A 21,255-nucleotide genomic window follows, 5' to 3' on the forward strand; every position below is an offset into this window, starting at 1 on the left:
GGTGACCTACTTAAAATTAGGAAGCCCTCTCTTTAAATCTACTGGCTATGTGGTCATTGGCAAATCACTTAATATCTCTAGTATGCTTCTCATAGAATTGTTGTGAAGCTCAAATTATATAATATAAGTAAAGTCTTTTGCAAACCTTAAACCCTTAGACTTTAGCCTTTACTCAAAGACTTTTGGCCATTAGGAGCTCACCCCTAAAAAAAAACTTTCCCCATTGGTGGACAACAGCAATTGTTAGAAAGCTCTTTCTTATGCTTATTTGCAGGATCTTACAAAATCATTGTCAGATAGCTATGGCTGAAATCTTCAGTATATGACAGTAAGCACCTGGACTTTACATAACACAATGCATCTTCTCTTCTTTGTCTTTATGGGAACACTAGTCTAGAGGAAAGCAAGATGTCCTTACTTACTACCTGCTTAATATGTGAACATTTCTTGTCATAGAAAATGTACTGTTTCTTGAAGTGATACTTGGTGTTTTATACTTTTTTTTGGTAACCCCTACAGATCTAATACTGTTACAAAAAAGATTTTTGTTTTTGGGAAAATTCTAGGTTTGGAAACACCCTTGCTGAGGAAGTTAGGTGGCCTAGTAGATTGACCTAAATCCAAATCTGGCCTGAGCTGTGTGATTCTGGGGAAGTCACTTAAATTCTGCCTGCCTTGGTTTCCCCAGCTGTAAAATGGGGAGAATAACAGCACCAGGTTGTTGAGAGGTGCAAATGACATAATATTTGTGCAGTAGTTAGCACAATCCCTGGCACATAGTAGGTGCTTAACAAATGTTTGTTTCCTCCTCCCCTCATAGGCAGGACTTGAATCTAGCTTTTGCTTACTCCACAATGCCACTTCTGCTTTTCTTACCTCTACAAACATTTGACTGTTTGTGAAAGGCAAAAAAGATAAAAATGGACAGATATTAACGTGACTCATTAACAAATTCATTAATTAATTTCTTTTGCTAATGCTATTCCTTTCCTCCCCCCCCCACCCCCCCCGCCAAGGCAGTCAGGGTTAAGTGACTTGCCCAGGGTCACCCAGCTAGTAAGTATTTGAGGTCAGATTTGACCTCAAGTCCTCCTGACTTCAGGGCTGGTGCTCTATCCACTAAGCCATTTAGCTGCCCCATTTTCTCCTGATATTCTATACCAGAAGTCTCCACTTCCACAGAACATTATCTTCTCAACTTCCTTGCAATCAAATTTTCTTTCCCACTACTCTACTGAAATTGCTCTCTTCAAGCTCAATAGTGATCACAGATCACCATAACCTTTCTTCATTCCTCATTCTTGACGTATCTGTGCTATTGGAGTTTGATGGGCATTCTTTTCTTCTGAATACTCTATTCTTTCCTGTCTAACCATTATTTCTCTCTCCCTCACTAGCTCATTGTCTTATTCCCAACCCCTTACTGTGGGTGCTGTCCAAGGGTCTGTCCTTGTGTATCCTTCTCTCCTCTAGCTACAGTTGTCCTAACCATTTCATTTATACTCATGGTATCAGCTACTATCTCCGTGTAGAAGATCCCCAAATCTATATATACAACTCTGAACACTCTGAAAGTTAGAACAACAACTTTCTACAGGGTATGTTCACCTTGATCTCCCATGAATATCTTAAACTTATCCTATCCCCTAAAATGAGTTTTTCTTTCTTTTGACTCTATTTGTACAACAGTGTCAATATTCACCTAGTCTTTTACACTAAACAGACTGTCATTTTAATGACTCTCTTAATCAGAGCAATGAAGGGAGAAGAGACAGAATATGCATTGGTAACATGAGTGTACATTGAGTTAGTGAATTTTTGCCAGTTTGTCTTCTCTGCTCAGTCATTAGGTCACATTGTCTTGGATTATAGATATACTGCTGGGCTTCATTACAAAATGATGCTTCTACTGATTTTTTTTTTCCTTTTTGGTGAGGCAATTGGGGTTAAGTGACTTGCCCAGGATCACACAGCTAGTTAAGTGTCAAGTATCTGAAGTCAAATTTGAACTCAGGTCCTCTTGACTCCAAGGCTGGAGCTCTGTCCACTGCACCAAACTGCCCCTGCTTCTACTGATTTAAAAGAAGCAATTGTGGTAGTAAAATAATAATTGTTATAGTAAAATAATAATAATGGTTGACATTTATATAATACTTGAAGAATTTCTTTTTTTGTTAATTTATTTTATTTTTAATTTATGGAATAGAACAAGCATTTCTAAAAAAAAAAGATGGTACAACTTGCTATTCCTTTTAAATATATAATAAAGTTATCATGTAAATTTTTTTCTCCCCCCCACCCTAGAGATGGCTATCATTAGACACAAATAGGTTTATATATATATGTATGTATATGTATATATATGTATATGTATATGTATATATGTGTGTGTGTGTGTGTGTATAATACATCCGTCTATTTATCAGTTTTTTGGATACAGATAACATCTTTCTTCATATGTCCTTTAATTAATTTGAGTATTTATAATAGTCAAAATGACTTACTCGCTCAAAGTCGTTCTTAAAACAATATTGCTGTTACTGTATGCAATGTTCTCTTGGTTCTGCTCATTTTGCTCTCCACCATTTTGTGTCTTTCCATGTTCTTCTAAGATCATTGAGTTCATCATTTCTTACAGCCCAGTAATATTCCATCACAGCATTTATGTAATACTTTAAGAATTTCAAAGCACTTTAACATAGGTTATCTCACATGGTTGTCACAACTTCTCTGTGATGTGCCATTACTATCTATATTTGATAGCAGAAGCTTAGGAGGGTTAAGTGACTTGCCCATGCTCACTTTGATGTACCATGATCATTATAGTTAGAGACAGGAAAGCTGGTTTCAAATTCTGATTCTACTACTTTTCTAACTTTGTGACTTTGGGCAATCCACTTAACCTCTCAATGGGTAATAGTGGTATGTAACAGGTATAATAATACTTGCATATTTTGCCTCCTGAGGTTGGTTTAAAGCTGGAAAAAGATAATGTTTGTAGGGTCCTTTGTAAAAACTAAAATACCAAGTAAATTCAAGCTATTATCATAATTATTAGCATCTTTGTGGTATCACTGGAATGACCTATGTGTGGTCAACAGTCTTTTTCCACACCCTTAACTAATACTACTGCAACCTGTGTTCATATGTACTGTTCTATATATGCATAAATATATGGAGAGCTTTTTCCTAAAATTTTTGTCATTTCTAAAATGGAGAAGAAGGCAAAGAAAATCAAAATTGGTTTTGAAAAAAATGCATACAATGTGTTACTTTTGTGGTTCATGTTTCATTTTAGTCTCAAGACTTAACACATACAAAGTACTTAACAGATTTGCTAGAGTATCATTTGTTTGCCAGGTGCTTGTGCCGGCCCCTACCGGCTGAAGGAAAGTACTACGTGAAAGTGAGTGTTGGGTGTATCTGTGTATATGATACAAACGCATACTGGGTGTCAAAAGCCTTAGTGTAGTTTTAAGCTATTCAGCTTAAGTGTATGTTACATTCAATCAATCAGCATTTGTTAATTGCCTACTATGTGCTAGGCCCTGGGGTTACTAGTACAAACTATGAAACCATCTTTATTCAAAATAAGCTGACATTCAGTGAAACATACACATACATTGGATCCTGTTAGTAAAAAGCATTTATTGTGTTCCCACTGAGTATAGAACTCCCCTGCAAGCTGCAATCCTCCTCAGAGGAGTATTTTCAGAACCCACATTAATCATCTTGTATTTGGGAAATCTCTGGATGAATTATTGGAATAAGATGATACCATTGGCTTGTTAATTGGGTAGTAGCTTATATGTGGCCTGGAGAAACACAAACATTTCTTCCGCTTGAGAAATATCTAAAAGAGTCAGACAAGCAAACATTTATTAAGCATCTACTGTGTGCTAGGCACTGGGGATACAAATATGAAAAAAGAGCCAGTTCTTGCCCTCAAGGAAGTTACAATTTAATGAGAGAAGATAGCATACAAAAGGAAACTGAAAAGGAGAATTAGAGGGAAAAGGTGCCTGGCTCAGGAGTATGATGTAATCCAGTCCAAAGTGCAGTTGGTGGAAAATGAAGAGATGGCTGGCTGCTGAGCCCTCATTAAATGGAGTCTTTAGGAAGAGTTCTTTGCTTAGCCCTCCAAATCAGAGGGGCAGGGGCACTAATAGTATTAATGAAGTGTGAGTAGCGAAACTGATGCAATCTCAAAGAATGATAAAAGTTATGGTAGTGTCTAGGCCAAGGTGGGAACTGGTGGAAAATGAAGAGATGGCCTCGTTACATATTTTGAGGTAATATTATATAATTTCAGTTTATATTATAGAGATAAGAAATTAGTTCCTTTTGTGCTTTTATCTTTTAGTTTTCTTAGTTCGTTCACATGGCATTGCTGTCCTGAAAAAAGTACATACCCATAATGCTAACACTCCTAATATTGTTTGTTGTTCAGCCATTTTCACTCGTGTCTGTCTCTTTGTGATCCCTTTCGAGGTTTTCTTTGCAAAGATACTGGAGTGGTTTGCCATTTCCTTCTCCAGCTCATTTTGTAAATGAGGAAACTGAGGCAAATAGGGTTAAGTGACTTGCCCAGGACCACACAGCTAGTAAGTGTCTTAGGCCAGATTTGAACTCAGGTCTTCCTGACTCTAGGTCAGGCACTCTATCCCCTGTACCACCTAGCCTCCTAGTATTGTAGGCACATCCAGTTAGAGGCTTGGTTATTTTCATCCATTGGTCCACATCACAAATCATCCATGCCTTCTAATTCTGTTTAATTCATATCCATGTGGTTCCACAAATAATCCATGAGGGGTCTTTCTTTGACTTTTTAATGTGTCACAGGTACCAGCACAGTATTCAGGCTGTTTTCCCATTCAATTTGTGACTGGTTCACTTTCTTATTTATTTTTATATATCTTTGATGATATCTTTTACACTATTTTCCATGTGCAAATCATCACTAGTAATGGGTTACAGCCTATTTACACCTTGCAGCTTTCCATCACCATCTGGGTCATCTGCAACTGTGATTCTATGGAGAGTATGATATTCCATGATTAATAGCCATATAGCACCACTAAGAAAATATTGGTGCTAAAAAAAACATTATTGAAAGCACTGTCAATCAGTTAGATAATTACAATCTTACCCTAAACTCATATACCGAAAGTTTGGGAAAAGGCTACAAAGAAATTTCTCCAGTATATCCAATTTTTTTAGCCCTTTTCTGCATCTCCCTCCCCCACCATTTCATATCACTTAATTGAAGCACTAAAGGAAATAAGTACTCAATAATACCCAGAGAAATGTGTACTCATCAAAGGAAAGTATGAAAATTTTATTTTTCTGTACAGATTAATTATTTTTATAAATCATAGGCCATAAATATCTGGGAACTTAAATAAGTGAAGTTTTGATAATAGTGGTATTTCTATGGTTTGTAATTATAATTTCACTTAAACATTTTGCTTTCTCTAGCCTGGGTCATTTTAGTCTTTTATCTATGCTAATTCATATAGAATCTAGATGACCTATTACCTTTGTGACGTTGGGTAAGTCTTTTAACCACCCTGAACCTGTGAATAAGAGAGTTGAAGCAAGTGGTCTTTGAAGTCTCAAACAGTTCTAGGTCTATTTGGACCTTGATCTCTAATTCAAATCACCAAATATTAACTAAATACTAACAGTATTTATTTTATTTCTATTTACTAGATACCTACTTAAGTTAGCCCAGTTCTATAGAGCAAGAAATGGAACTGGAGTCAGAAGATCTGGCCTCAAAATTTGGCTATATATTAATTGGTGCTGTGTGACCTTTGACATATCACTTTACCTCTTCCCCATCTGTAAAATAGTAATAATAATATATGGCCTACTTCATGTTAGCTATGAGGAAAGTGTATCCTAAACAAATCAATGCTGTATAAATATGAGCTATTAATGTGTTCAGAACATTGTGCTTGAAGGCCATTCAAAGGTTAAATACAAAATGGTCCCTTTCCTCACAGAGCTTATAGTATAGCAAGAGGATATGATACATTCATAGATATTGCAAAGTTGGACAAAATAACTAAATAAAGAGTTTTTACAAACAGAACACTGTGTGATGTCCAAGGAAGGAAAGAGTATTTCCAAGTTGAGTGAGGTGGGGTCATTAAGGAGGACTTCTGGAAGAGGTGGTGTTTGAGGTAGGCATTGAAGAATGCCCAGAATTTCTGCTTTCAGATTTTTAAGAGACAGGTTACTGCCAATGGTTTAGATTTAGAAGCCATCTATGAGGAGGTGATAGCTGAAGTAATGGCAATAGATGGGACTGCTAAGAAAGAGGATATAGAGGGAACATCGACTTTGATGGTTTGGAAGAGGAAGAGAAAACAGAGTGAGATGGTGAAAGAAAAGTTAGGATAGGAGAAGAGAGTATTTCTGAAGCCAAGAGAAGATATAGAATCAAGTATTGGAAGGAATGGTCAACAGAGCTAAATGCTACAAAGAGAAGGAGTGTGAACATTAAAAAAGGTCATTGTAGTGGTCATTATGGAGATCACTGGTGACCTTTGGGAAAGCAAATGCAATACAGTGACTGGGGAAGCCAGAAATGCAAAGAACTGAGAAAAGTGAAAGTTGAAGAAGTAATTTGTATCATAGAACAGAACTACTTATGAAGCCTGATTCGTTAATGTTACTATTGATTTTACCTCCTTAAAATAATTAGCTTATATGGACAAGATCTTCCAAGAAGTTCTAACAATGAAGGAAAGAAAAGATATAGAATAGTAATCAGGGCTTTTAAAGGATTAGTGAGACCTAAGCATGTTTGTAGGCAAATGGGAACCATTAGAGAAAAAGTCATTGGAAATGCATGAGGAAGAAGGGATTATTTGAAAGTAGAGTTTTGAAAAAGGCAAGAAATCTTGGGATTAAGAGTATGGGTAAAGGGTTTAGTTTAAGCGGAGACTGTGAATGTGTCATATATAACAATGACAGGAAAGAAAGAGGAGAGAAAAGGTGATGATGCTAAAAAAAAGTATTAGGAAATGGAGGAGAAATTGTGAAGGATAGTCTCAATCTCCTCAGTGAAGGAGGATGCTGAGGTACCTGCCAAAAAGCATGGGGGTAGAGTAGGGTAACAGTTGGGAAAGGAAGAAGGAAAAAAGAGAGAAGAAGAAAAATTTTGGAAAAGTTGCCATGGAGCATGAGATAAGGCATTGAAAAGGGTAAAGTAGGATTATCAGATAACAAAGCAGACCCAGCTCAATATAAGTACCATGAATTTGCCACTGCAAAATAGCTACGTATCATGATTTTTTCTATCACCCCTCCCTCACTCAAATCTAATTCAATTGCAAGTCATGTCATCATCTTCCTGATGTCATGGTCCTCTTTGAGAATGAAGGACAAATCGGAATCACCATTTAGAAGAGCCCTGGAGCAGGAGCAGAAATATTAGATGATGGGGATTACCTAAGGTTAAAGATTTCCCATTCAGGAATAGCAGGTTGGAGCAGCAAACGGTTTTGCTCATGAGACATTTCAGTGACAAAGATATGGATTGATTCAATGCTGGGTATGAAGGTAAGAGAAGCCAAAATAAGGGATACATACTGGCAAACTATAAATGGGTCAAGAGAAATAAAAGTTACAATAAGGGAGAAGAGAAGGCTTAATATGTCTGGGAGAGGTGAAAGGATAGGAAGCAGTGGGCAGAGAATGTAATTTCCAAATTTTGGATCTTGATGGTGATGCAGTTCATCAGGTAAAACCATTTTGGTGACTGGCTGAAAATGGATGGAGAAAAAGACTTCAAGAGACAGCAAGACATTTTAGAGATGGGCAAACAGAAGCTCGATGAGGTTCAACGACTTGTGAAAGTCCGTATAGCTAGTAAGTGATCAATCCAGGGCTTGAACCCAGCTACCTAGTGCTTTTGTCCATTTTTCTCTTAATTTAATTGTAAAACAGTAATTTAATTCCACATATTGGAAAACTACAGGCACCAATGTATTATTGTCCATTTCCTTAGTCTGTTTGTCCCATTCTTTAAAAAAAAAAGGTGGTTTTGTTTTGTTTTGTTTTTAGATCTAGATCTGTGAGCTCATTGCTATAGGAAACTTGTAAGTCGAATAATTGTCTCTACCAATGAAAAGAATTGTTGCAAAATTTAGTCTTGAAGGCTTACAAGGCACAATGAAAGATAAAGTATCTTGCCTAGCCTCATATATTATAATTCAGAAATTGGACTTGAGCCAAGTCTTATGAGTTCAGCTCTCTATCCACTATCCTATGCTGTCTCTCAAACACACAGAAACTGTCATTCAAATAATGCCTTAAATACATTTATCTCACTTTTGTAAGCAGATGGATCATAGATTTAGAACTCAAAGGGGATGTAAAAGGCAATTTTAGTGGGAGGTTATGGAAACATGTATTCCTGTGCTTATAGAAACAATGTTTCTAGTTGGAGAAATCTTCAAAAGCATTGCAAAAACCAATTGTGTATCTTGTCTGCCACAATTGACACCTTTCTATGCATATGTCACTTAGAAGCCAAGGAAGTACTGGTGAGATTACAGGAAAATAATGAATAGTGGGTTTGAATTGATCCTACAGACTTGATTTTAAAACTTTTAGATGACAGACTCATAGTTCAGGTCATGCGTGTATTCTTGACACACTCATAACTGACTGGAGGTAGAAGGAGGCTCAAGTATACAAGAGGGAGCCCCAGACTGAAGTTGTTGGAGGTGGGCTGCTGAGGGCATATGGACATGGGCCTCTGCCTTCATATACCCTCTGGCTTCAATTAACTTGATGCACTTTTAAAAACTGCAAGATTTGCCTAGATACTTTTTTCTTTTCAATAGTTTTTTTTTCCAATTACATGTAAAGACAATTTTTAACATCCTAGATACATTTTCAAAAGAAATCTGTTTTCCCATTTGCCAGCTGCACAGGGAGTGAAGAACTCAGCTGGGTTTGTGAGATGAACCAGAATCCTTTTTAATCGGTTTCTAAATCAGGGTTTTACTTAGTGTCCTTACCTGCTTCCCCATCCCCCATCCCCCCAGCTTCAGTTAACGTTTAACCATTTGGTTGTAAGTTTGGCTCACTAAGACTGTGATAGCATCAAGGACTGATATTGTACTGTGCTGGGAGGTCAGGCAGGCAAGTCAGAAGGGAGAACCAGTGCCAGGAGTACCATTAATTACCCAGCTGCACCATTTAACTTCATACAATCTGGGAGAGACTGAGTGCAGGCTCCCGTTTGTTTACTCTGTATGGAGTGTGTGTGCTATAATCAACAATCCAGTACACAGCGTGGTAGCCCTGAGGACCCTCACCTCTCCTCCTACCTCTCCTAGGAAGCCCTTTGTCTGCCCCAGGGATCCTGGGGTGGATTCCCAAGTGCTTTCGGTTTGACCTTTAAAGCCCACCTCCTAGCTTGACTAACTTTTATAGTGCTGTTAAGGCTGTGTTACCTCTGGAGGTATATTTTCAGTAAGTATGCTTTTCTGTGCTTCTGTATTAGAAAAGCAGCCTTAGTAAATATTCATGGTCAATCACTCCATGTCCTGCAGTTTAAACTTTGAGCTGATGAGCCCACAATTAACTTCCCTCCCTGTGTATCAGAATGGATGCCTAATTTGATATATGGATAAATCAGAGAGCCAACTGTGAATACTAATGGTTTAGGAAATATCCACTAGAACTCTTCCAGGCCCTGTGGTGTGAGGCTGAATCAGCAAGTGGAAAAAAACTAAGCCTATACATGACTGCCTGCAATCCAGCTGCCACCAGTAAACAAACTTCTTTATCCAAATAATAGCTCACATCTATATAGGGCTACACAGTTATAAATCACTTTGCATACAGCATATGATTTGATCCTCACAGTAAGCAGACAGAGAGTATGGATATTATTAGACTTTGTGAAATAAGTAGTGTTAATATTCATAAAACCATAGGATCTGAGTTGGAAATAACCTAAGAGTTCTTAGGAACATAGAGGGACCTCAGAAGACACCTAGCCCACACTCTTCATTTTAGAGGAAACTGAGGCCTAGAATAATTAAGTGGGAGACCCAGGATTTGAACCTGAGCCCTCTGATACCAGACCTCTTTGACTCTGATCAATCCCAACCCCACCTGAAGCTTGTGTCCCCTCAAACAGTGTTTTTGATGAGTTTCAGTAGGCCGTCTAGTATTTTTTTATGCCTGTTTTCTTTGCTTCTGCCTTGCTACTTAGTTCATAATAACTGTTGCTTTTGTATACTATCATTTATTGTCAGAATTATTCATTCAGTTCATTCAGTTCATTTGAACTGTTCATTCATTATACAAGAAGTACCTACAGTGCCCCTTCTCTTTGCAAAACAACATGCTAAAAGGTGTGGAGACACAAAGATGCCATTTCACAGATGAGAGAATTTCGAGTTGAAGTGATTTTCTCAAGGCCATAGAGTTACTAAGGTAGTGTAGACAAGACTCGGAGCCAGGTTTTCACACAAAGTCCATTTTTTTCCTACCCTGCCACACTCTCTTGATTTATGAAACCCAGAGCCAAAAAATTCCATCAGTACAGTTTATCAGAGCTGACTGATAGAGTTGTTGTTTGTCTTTTGTTCTCAAAGAGGACTAATGACATCAGGAGGGTGATGTCTTGACTTGCAAGTGAACTGAATTTAAGTGAGGCAGAGCTGTGCAAAGTCATCAACCTGACTCTTCTCTCCTTCAGAGTCATCAGAGTCCAGTAGATTGATATGATATATTTTACACAAATGACCCTTTGGGACCACTAGCTTGATAATCTCAGTATTTAAGAGAAAATAAGTATTACTAGACTATTCACCTGATTCTCTGAGGAGTAGTCATTCTAACCCTGAGAGGACAATCCTTTGATGGTTTCCATACTTGTGGGAAAATTGATTCCCCTCTCCCTCAACCAGGAGCAGTATAGACACTATTTCATCCTCTCTGTCATCACTGAAGAAGGGTAGGTTACTTCCTATTATAGCCCCAGGGTAAGAGTCAAATTGCACATGTTCATTCTCACCCTTCTTTCCCCTCAGTCCCCTCACCAAAGTCCCTGTGCTCGTATGGACTGGGTTCATGCTTGCGGCTTGATAGTCTGATCCAAAGAAGATCATCTTCCCTCTTTGGCTCATTGCCCTACTATAGGGTTTTACTTTCTGGAAATCCTGAAAATGTAACTCTGGCTCATTTCTATGAGGTAAATTTATGCTACAGGGCCCAGATTTGTAGTAATTCTGCTCTTCTAAAATGACTTGTTCTTATACCCCCCAATTAGAGATCAGACTCTCTAACAATGGGCTGGGGTCTTAGCTTCTAGCAGTGTACTAGGAAAAGCCCTTCTGTCTTGAATGGCTCCTCTCCTCTGCCTCCCCCAACCCCATCTCTATTAGTTTCTTTTTACAAATCCCAAAAGGCCCACTCCTTGCCCTGGATGGTCATAAAAATAAAGCTGATCTCTAGATTTCTCCAAAATTGAGCAATAGGTTTCCCTAACTCCACCATGGCCACTTAATAGGCAATACAAAGATCAGATATGGGAAAACTTTTATTTCACCATAGTCAGTAAGTAAGCGTGTATGAATTTCTTGCAGTTTGCCTGTGCTAAGTACTAGAGATACAAGAAAGTCAAAAACCAGTCCCTGCACTCTGATGGGGGAAACAACAGAGGAGAGTGGATAGGAAGGGACAATATTGTTGCAAAAGTTACAGGGATGGTGAGTGGGGCCATAGGAGAGTAGAATGACACTCCATCCTAGAGTAATTAAAGAGTTGATTAGGTAATGGTTCATGAATATCCAATTTGGGGGAAGGGATGATAGACAGTTGGAGAGGAGGTTGTAAAGAAGGTGGCCTTTGAGGAGGGAATGAAGAAAAGTATGATCTTGGACAGAGGTTCCCAAAGTGGGCAATACTGCCTCTTGGGGGGCCCTGGAATGATGGGGGGCAGTAGTAGCCTCAGGTGCAATTGGGGAAGCGTTGAACAAAAATAAGGGAGCAGTAGAAACATAAGGAAAGAAGAGAAGATAAGAAAATTTTGAAAAAAACATTCCTACATGTTTTGTCTGTTATATAACAGAGTTAAAGTCATAATGATTACATTATTTTCCAAATAAACACACAAAATGCAAGCTATAACTGGTCAGTAGTCAAGTCCCCCAACAGGTCTTAACAAGCAAGTGTTGGCAGGTGAGCATTTCATACATTGTGGGTAGTCCAGCATGCATTGGCAGGAATATGTGTGTGTAATGACTTGTTTATAATATGATACTATATGAATACATGACATAATATTGTGTCATCATACTTTCAATGCAGGAAAAATCCCATAAATTTACAATAAATTATTAAATTTAAGATGCATCATTTTTAAAAAAAATTCATATTTTTTGAAATGATTCAAATTCCCAAATAAGTCTGGGAACCTCTGGTCTAGAAGAAGCAATCATCAATCAGGAGAGTCAAAAGATAGAAGTTCCTCTAGGGCACACAGGGTGTGGATCAGGAGATAGTCGGTAAGTGGGGAGCAGGTGACAGAAGAGGAGAGAACAGCATATCAACTCTTTGGAAAGAAACTGAAATTGAGGGTGCTATTGAGGCAGCATGTTGTAATTCTGGTGAATCTCTCTTTCCCACAGAGTCCTGTATAGACTCTCTAAGACCTGTGGTGGTTTTTAGTCTCTTCCTGGAAGACGAACATACTTTGGAGGTTGCTGAACAAGCAAACCCCTTTCTCATCAAACCTGAATTGTCTGAGTATCATACTGGGTTTGCTCTCTAGGTAGAATCCTATTTAGAAACCTTGTTGATTTATCATCTTTCTCCAAGGGACATATTACATCAGGAAATTAACTTTTCTCTCAAGAAGGTCTGGTGTGCACCGACACAGGCCCACACTGTTGTGCTTTGGTCCATTTTCTGAAGGTAGAAAGAAAGTATTTAAGGATGAAAGATGGAGCGTATGAGTGAATGCACAGCAATAGCCAAGAGCTTTTATAGACCCCTGGGAAAGGTGGCTAATTGTTACTCAGTCAAACACTAGGGTTGGCCCAGTCTTTAAAACTCAGTCGGTATAGTGCTAATGAGTGTGCTCACATTCTATGAAGAAGTACCCCTTACTTGTCTCCAAAGGACAATTTATGCCCAGAAATCTCATCGTGTTAATTGAGGAATCAAAACTGATTAATTATTCCTTTGTTACCTCTCCTCCCTTATGGACTAATGGGGCAGTTACATGGCTCAGTGGATAAAGCACTGGGCTTAGAACTAGAAAGACATCCTCATGAGTTCAGATCTGGCCTCAGACACTTAGTAGCTGTGTCGCCCTGGGCAAGTCACTTAACCCTGTTTGCCTCAGTTCCTCATCTGTAAAATGAGCTGGAAAAGGAAATGGAAAATCACTTCAGTATGTCTGCCAAGAAAACCCCAAATAGAGTCACAGAGAGTCAGACAATGACACCAAAGCCCAGCACTTTGTTATGTGCTTAATCTCTACATATTCACTTGAAAATTTCTGTTTTGCCAGTCAATCACATGTGTTTTCTGATTGCTGTTAAAATAGCAGAGACTTGGGTAACTTAGGATCTCAGTTTTCCAACTTCTCCTTGATGAAAGAAGCCAGATGCTGATTGTTACCTCATAAGCCATTCTGACAGGGTTAAATGAGAGTTAGCTCATCTGGGTTGTTTGCAATTAAGAGTGTTGCTGAAATCCTTCACTCATCACTGGTGGTCTGTTGATATGCTGTTTTATCAATTGGCTTCACCCTCCCAAGTGATGAATTGATTTCTCTCTAAAATAAAATTTATATAGAAGTGCAGAGCTGGCAACAAATTACAGCTATGCAAATTAGCATGGGCCACAAATTACAGCTGTGCAAATTAGCATGGGCCAAGAGGAGTAAGTTCCAATATAAATTAGATTAGTCTTAAGAAAATCAGAACTACCAAAAATTTCACTAACATTTAGTAGCATTGATGGTAGGGGTACCCTACTTTTCCCACTAGTCCTGCTCACTGTGACGTTGCTATGATATTAATAATTGTGAGCATCTAATTTTAATAATAATAAAATATGAATTTTTGAGGACTAATAAAAGTTTCAGTGGGGCTAACAGATTTTTATAAATATTTTGTTTTTATTACATTTTGAATTTTTTTTCAATTAACAAGAATTTATTTTCTCCTCTCTCCCATTGAATATACAAAAAGAAAACTATCATAACAAATATGCATAATCAAACAAAGCAAATTCCCACATTGGCCATGTTTGGAAGTGTATATCTCATTTTGCATCTTAAGTCCCTCTACACTCCTGGCCCCTTCAAGGTGTGAGTGAAGGGTTAGAAGCCTTTACCTTTAGTCCTGTGGAATCATGGCTTGTCATTGCATTGACCAGAATTCTCAACTCTTTCAAAGTTGTTTTTCTTCGTATCGTTATTGTACAAATCGTTTCCCTAGTTCCACTTCACTTTGCATCTGTTCCCACAAGTTTTCTCTGAAACTGTCAATTTATCATTTCTTATGTCATGGTGGTGTTTCTCCCCCCTCTTCTCAGTCTGTCTTAGGAACAAGCAAAAAGTGGTATCAGATCTGATACTCACTTTTCAATTCCTATACTACAATTTCTCATATTATCAGTATAGATAGAGGTCTAGAAAGATGGATAGTTAGAAGCAAATATAACATAAGAAGTTCACAGGTATTTCAAGGATGGAAAAGAGCTAGGAAACACTGTAAGATTTTTCATTAAAGTCTTATCTGTGATTACATTGATAGAGAAAACGTCCAGTGAGGAGATTTCTGCCAATGCAGGTCTATTCCTGCTCTGCAACTTAAGTCATGGAGAGTTGCCTGGAGCAGTGGTCCTCTGACTTTTTTTTAATTGTGCACCCCTATCAAAAAAACATGATCATGTACCTCCAGTATATGCCTGTTTGCTTATGTAATGCACTACTGTGAAAATAATTATATTGTATAACTTATACAAAAAATAAATTTTAAAAGGATAAGCAAAAAAGTGAAACAATCATTGATTCTAGAGGTAATAGGGGGCCCCTGGAGTTTGTTGAGTAGAGCTGTAATGTACTCAAGCCTGTACTTAGGAAAATTGTGTAGGCAGCTGTGTAGAGAATTGATTGGAGTGAGAGACTTGAGAGACGGGTCAGTAGGGAGCCTGTTGGGGTCCAGCTTAGATGTGATGAGGGGCCTGAAGAAGGGTTCCTGGGGTATGAGTGGAGAGTGGAGAGAAGGCACAGATGCAAGAGATGTTGAGATAGAAGCAACAAGATTTGGCAATAATCAATCAGTCAACATTTTTTAAAGCCTGGCCTACTAAATTTCAGGCACTGGGCTAAGCACTGGGCAACTGATGATATACATACATACATACATACATATATATGAAGGAAGTAAGAATGAGAAGATGAGGATAACACCAAGGTTTTGAACCTGGATTACTGGATATGTGGGGGTGCTTTATATAGAAATAGGGAAGTTAAGAAGATGGACATCTTTGGGGAAACCAATGTGATGAGATCTGTGATGCAGATTGGTACCTATCTGTAGATACTTATTCTGTGTAGCTCACTTAGTGTCACTGAAAAGGAAAAATGTTGGAGGGAGGTCAAGACGGGGAACATGGCTCTAACTCAGTAGGTACTGCCCTGAAGCACAGAGTGCTTTCTGAGGGGATGCCAGGCTACAGCCAAGAAGTGATCTGAGGGACAGGGTATGGGGGCGCACTGTAGCCAAAGGGCTTTGCCCACACAGCTGCTGGTGCAGGTGCCTTGGTCATGTTTAGGTTATAATTGGTCCTGAGGAGTTGAGAACTGGTGGAGAAGGAGAGAGTGTGAGAATTGGAAGAGCTTCTGGGAAGGGGCAGAATGAGAGAGTTTGGGATGTTAATGGGTAAAGAGAGTGCTCGCTGTGTTGGAAAGGACTCTCTGATTGGTTGATTACACACTCTTGCTGGTCATGCTATATATGGTAGGCAGGTAGGCAATAAGCATTTATTGTTTACTATGTACCAAGCACTGTGCTAAGCTGTGGGAATACAAACAAAAGCAAAAAGGAAGACAATCAAAGAGGTTATGTTCTAATAGAGGAAGACAACACAAAAAAGGGTTGGGAGAAGATACCCATGAGGATACATGGTGGTGAAGTCTAGTGAGTTGGAAACACTCATAGAGGGAAATGAAGCAAGGCTGATCTGGATGTGTCTCCAAAATGGAGGCTTCTAGAAGGAACTTGTCAAAGGGAAAAGGGCACTGACATGGTGAATGGATGTTTAAGGGTCAGAAATACAGTTCTTGGGGTCTTGCAGTGGCCACCTACAGTCATTGACCCAGAGTACTAAGAAAAGAAAGTACCTTCCTTTGTATCCTCCGGCTAGTGCCTGGCACATAGTAAGCACTTAACAATGCTTGTTGACTTGACTTGTACAGCATCACATGGCCCATTTATGTCATAGGCAGAACTTAAACCCAGGTCTTCTGAGGTTAGCTGTCTATCCATTAAGTCATAACTGCCACTCATCATAATAGTATTCTAACTCAGCTTTTGCCTCTGAGACCTCCTGAATTGCTCTTAAAGATTGTTAACCCCAGTTAGAGAAACTCTGGACTAGGTGATTTGCTATAAGATAGACACTGTCATAACCTGGTTAGTCTGATGCCCCTTGTTCACCGCACATTCTGCCTTTTCCCCATAAGTCATTGGGTTCAGTGCTGCAGCAATCAGATGGTTGCTTTTGTTTGAAAACAAAATGAAAATACAGGTGGACCCCACTACATGAAGATATTCTCTACATCTGATCTTCTGAACATCTGAGCTTAGGTAGGTAATATATCCTAATATTCAGTAAATATTTGTTGATTGACTGATAGGATTCCTGGATTTCTTAATTTATGAAGAATCAAAGTTCTGGTAGGAGAGATCAAGTGTGTGTTACCTGCCTCTGATGTTTTTCTGTTAATCATGATCAAAAGGTTTTTCCCAGAGACATGCCCTGGGAGTCCAGCTTGGGGTTCAAGTGGGCACGCCTTTCCTCCCCTTAGTTCCCATAATTTTTAGCATTTAAATTTTCTTATTTATAATATAGTTAAAGATTGGTGAGTTTTTTCTCAAACACTCCCATTTTGTTAGGTGGAATATAGTTTCATTTATGTTGTTGTGAGCATAGATCATTTCTTGGTAATCATAGCGCACAAATCTCTAGAACCCAAACTCTTCCCAACTTTTGAACTTCCCTCTTATTGCTGAGGCCACTCTCATCTTCTTAGTCATTCAGGTTCTCAACCATCCTTTCGATAACTCAAGTTTATAACCTCAGTGATGCTTCCTTCCCACTTTCATTTATCTCACAGAGGTCTAGTAAACTGCCAAATCTTGTCATTTCTGCGTTTACAATGTGTCTCCCATATGTCTCCTTTTCTCAGCTCACACAGCCACCATCTTAAATTATGCACTAATCATCTCTTGCCTGAACTTAACAGTCCATTTCTCCCTTCTCCCATCCCCCAAACTGCATCCAGGTTTATTAAAGATTCTTTTCATAAATAATCACAGAAGTTCAGGCAGGTCATGGGCTATTTTTAGTAACAGTATGCAATGACTTTCCGTCTCCTCTCTTCCATGGACTATGAGAAACATAAAGTGATTCTAAAACCTAGTGAAGAATCTTCATTTTATACATTAAGCAGGGAAGGGAAAGGAAGGGGAGGGGAGGGGAAAAGGGAATAAGTATTCACACAGTGCCTACTATGTGCCAGGCATTGTGCTAACTGCTTTACACATATTATTTCATTTGATTTAATTTGGAGTAAAGGTGGATATTTTTACATTTAGTACACATTGTTTGATAATTTTTCATAAGCCTACTCTAACCTTGAAGAAATGAAATGAAAACTACAGAATTCTTATTCAGAAAAGAGCCCTCAAATAAGAAGAAGGAACTGCCACTCTTTTGGGTGAGGTCATCTCAGGTCTGTCATCGAACTCCAGATTGCCTGAAAGATTGCGGTATCCAACAGAATTATTTGGGGGAGGGGGAGTACAGTATGTGGAGAAAGGGAAAAAAATGAGGGCAGGTCCTGAGGGGCCCCTGTGTTTTAAGGACTACAAGAAATACAAATTAATTTTAAAAGTTATCCACTTCTGTGCCCACCAGACTACATCAGTAGTCACACCAGTACATCAGATATGTGTATGTGTGTATGTATGGGAGGGTCAGGGAATCTCTTCCTAGTATCTCTTTATTTACATGTTGTTTCCTCCATTAGAATGTGAGCCCCTTGAAGGCAGGGACTGTTTTTGCCATTTAAAAAAAATATCCTTTTTTTAAAAAAATATCCTCAGTACAACAACTCTGTGAAGTATGTGGTACAAATATTATCAATATTTTATACATGAGAAAACTAAGCTTCACAGAGATTAATTTTCTCTAGCATCTGTTGGTATCAGGTCTTGAACCTGGATCTTCTAAGTCAAAGTTTGGTCCTCTTTCTGCTGTATACTTTGTCTTAATATTACTCTTTCCTCATAGTCTGCTTTTAGAACGTCAAAGTTTTTATTTGCAACATTTGTTGGAAGATGTCAGAATTTAGTTATTATCCATATTTAATCTTTATTTACTAACAGCCCTTCATAAGAATACATAACTATATTTGCCTTAAAATTTCTAAATTAGAGGTATTTGTGCTTTTTTATAGCCTTATTTATATGTTTTGATAATCTTTTTGTTGTTGAATTGTTTCACTTGCATCTGGTTCTTCATGACCCCATTTAAGGTTTTCTCAGCAACACTAGAGTGGTTTGCCATTTCCTTCTCCAGCTCATTTTACAGATAAGGAAACTGAGACAAAAAGGGTTAAGTGACCTGCTCAGGGTCACACAACTGGCAAATGTCTGAGGCCAGATTTGAACTTACAAAGATGAGTCTTTCTGATTCCAAGCCCAGTTTTCTACCTTCTGTACCACCTAGCTACACTTGACAACCTTACTTATCGACTATGTTTCTTTTTAAAAAAAATTATTGTTTCCTCAGTTACATGTAAGGCAATTGTTAACATTCATTTTAAACAAATTTTGAGTTCTAAATTTTCTCTCTCCCTCTCTCACCTCCCCCCTCCCTGAGACAGTAAGCAATTTTATATGGGTTGTATGTGTTCAATCATGCAACACATATTACCAGAATATGTTTTTTTATTTTCAGGTTATGAGCTACAACAATATCAGTAGTTTATTTTTAAGAATTGGAAATTTGCTTTTTATTATTATTAATAATTATGACAATACATATACTGTGTTAAGGATTCTCTTTTTTCCCTGATTATTTATAACAAAGAAAATATGAAATATGATCCAATCAAGTAAAGCTAAGCTGTCAAGTTAAAGGTTTTAAAAATAAATTTATAGAATCAAGATATAGAAAAGATCTTAAAAATTATGTCATCAAACGCTCTCATTTTACAGATCTTAGTTTTAGGACTGGAAGAGTCCTTAAGACTTCCTCATATTACAGAGGATGAAACTGATGAGGCTTAGATAAGTAAAATAATTCACCCACAAGTCACCTAGCCATCAGATGGCAGAGATAAGATTTGGACCCAGGTCCTTTGATTCCAATTCCAGTGTTTTTTACCTCTCCACTAGAGATTGGTAACCCAGCGTGGTGGTTGTTGTTGATGGTGTGTTTTAAGATTTTGATAATTGCATTTCAATACAATTGGGTTTTTTTTGCCATCATAGGTGTTTTTATGCGTTTAAAAACCTTATTCTGAAAAGGAATCTATAGGCTACACAAGGAACAGCTAGATGGCTCGGTGGATAGAGCATTGAGCCTGAAATCAGGAAGACTCATCTTCAGAAGTTCAAATCTGGTGTCAGACACTGACGAGCTGTGTGACTCTGGGCAAGTCACTTAACTCTTTTTGCCTCAGTTTCCTCTTCTGAAAAATGAGCTGGAGAAGGAAATAGTAAACAACTCCAGTATCTCTGCCCAGAAAACCCCAAATGGGGTCACAAAGAGCATGAAACAACTGAACAACAGCAACTTTCACTGACAGAATTAAAGGTTAAAAACCACCCTTGTTCCACACCAAAATAATATTCTAAGAATATAATTGCTTTACTCAAGATCCCACAGCTGGTTACTCAAGTCACAAAGCTGAGACTGTAATCCATCTGTGAAAGAAAATATAATTTGTGGTGCTTTTTAAGAAAACAAATGACTTCTCCCTTGCTTCCTCCCTTCTTCTTCCTCTCTCCTCCCTCCAAAGCCCCATCAGTACGAACTTGCTGATACAGTGTAAAGGAGTATTTTAGATTGAATTTTTGTTATTTTGTTGTCAGCTTAAAGACCCAAGATGGGAGAGGTGGGGGAACCTTTGAGAATTTGTTGTAACTTTTTAAATATAAGATATCTTATCTTATTAAGAGGGACAGCATGCTAGGAAGAACAAAGATTTTGGAGTCAAGAGAGACTTGGGTTCAAATCATGCTTTGGACTGCGGCTACAGACTAGTTGCCACAATATTTTCTTTCTCTTAAGTCACAGCTTCATCTGTAAAATAGAGGATAATATAAATACTTATAGCATCTGATTTATACAGGGTTGTGTGCCTGGCACATAGTAGGTTTTTAATAAATGTCAATAAGTAAGTTATATAAATGTCAGCCATTATTATTTTTATGATAAAGTTAAACAAATTAAAATACCAGCATATTTATAGAATCATAGATTTAGAGCAGGAGTTCTTAATCTTTTAATTTATCTTGGACCCCTTTGGAAGTCTGGTGAAGCCCATGGACCCTTTCTCAGAATAATATTTTTAAATATTTGAGAGGTTAGTGAGAGTAAAGGTGTAGGGTTTTTTAATTCCATTCAAGTTCAGAGACTTCCTAAAATCTATCTATAAACTCCTTGGGGGTGACTCCATGTTAAGAACAGATTTAGAAATAAAAAGGATCTTAGAGGTTAAGTCCAACCCCCTCATTTTGCAGATGAGGAAACTGAGGCACAGAGACATTAAGTGACTTGCCCAGGATCACACAGTTATTAATGTCTGAGGTGGAGCTTTGAACCCAGGTCTTTCTGACATACTGCCTCTCATAGGTTTATCTAGCATTTTGAGTTTGAACTGGATGTGCATGTATTTTTTGTGGTAACTTGTGTGCTCTCATTATGTATTCTCTCTCCCTCCCTCTTTCTCCCTTTCTCTCTCTCTCC

General features: G+C 38.1%; 1 protein-coding gene across 4 annotated transcripts in view; it reads left to right on the forward strand.

Moving 5' to 3' along the window:
• The window catches only part of GRHL2 (grainyhead like transcription factor 2), a 232,047-nt gene that overhangs the window by 159,000 nt on the left and 51,792 nt on the right, over positions 1-21,255 (forward strand). The gene's annotated exons all lie outside the window — the stretch shown is intronic.

This window comes from Vombatus ursinus, unplaced genomic scaffold (genome assembly GCF_900497805.2).
Source record: "Vombatus ursinus unplaced genomic scaffold, bare-nosed wombat genome assembly UNPS02008961.1, whole genome shotgun sequence".
Lineage (NCBI taxonomy): Eukaryota > Metazoa > Chordata > Mammalia > Diprotodontia > Vombatidae > Vombatus > Vombatus ursinus.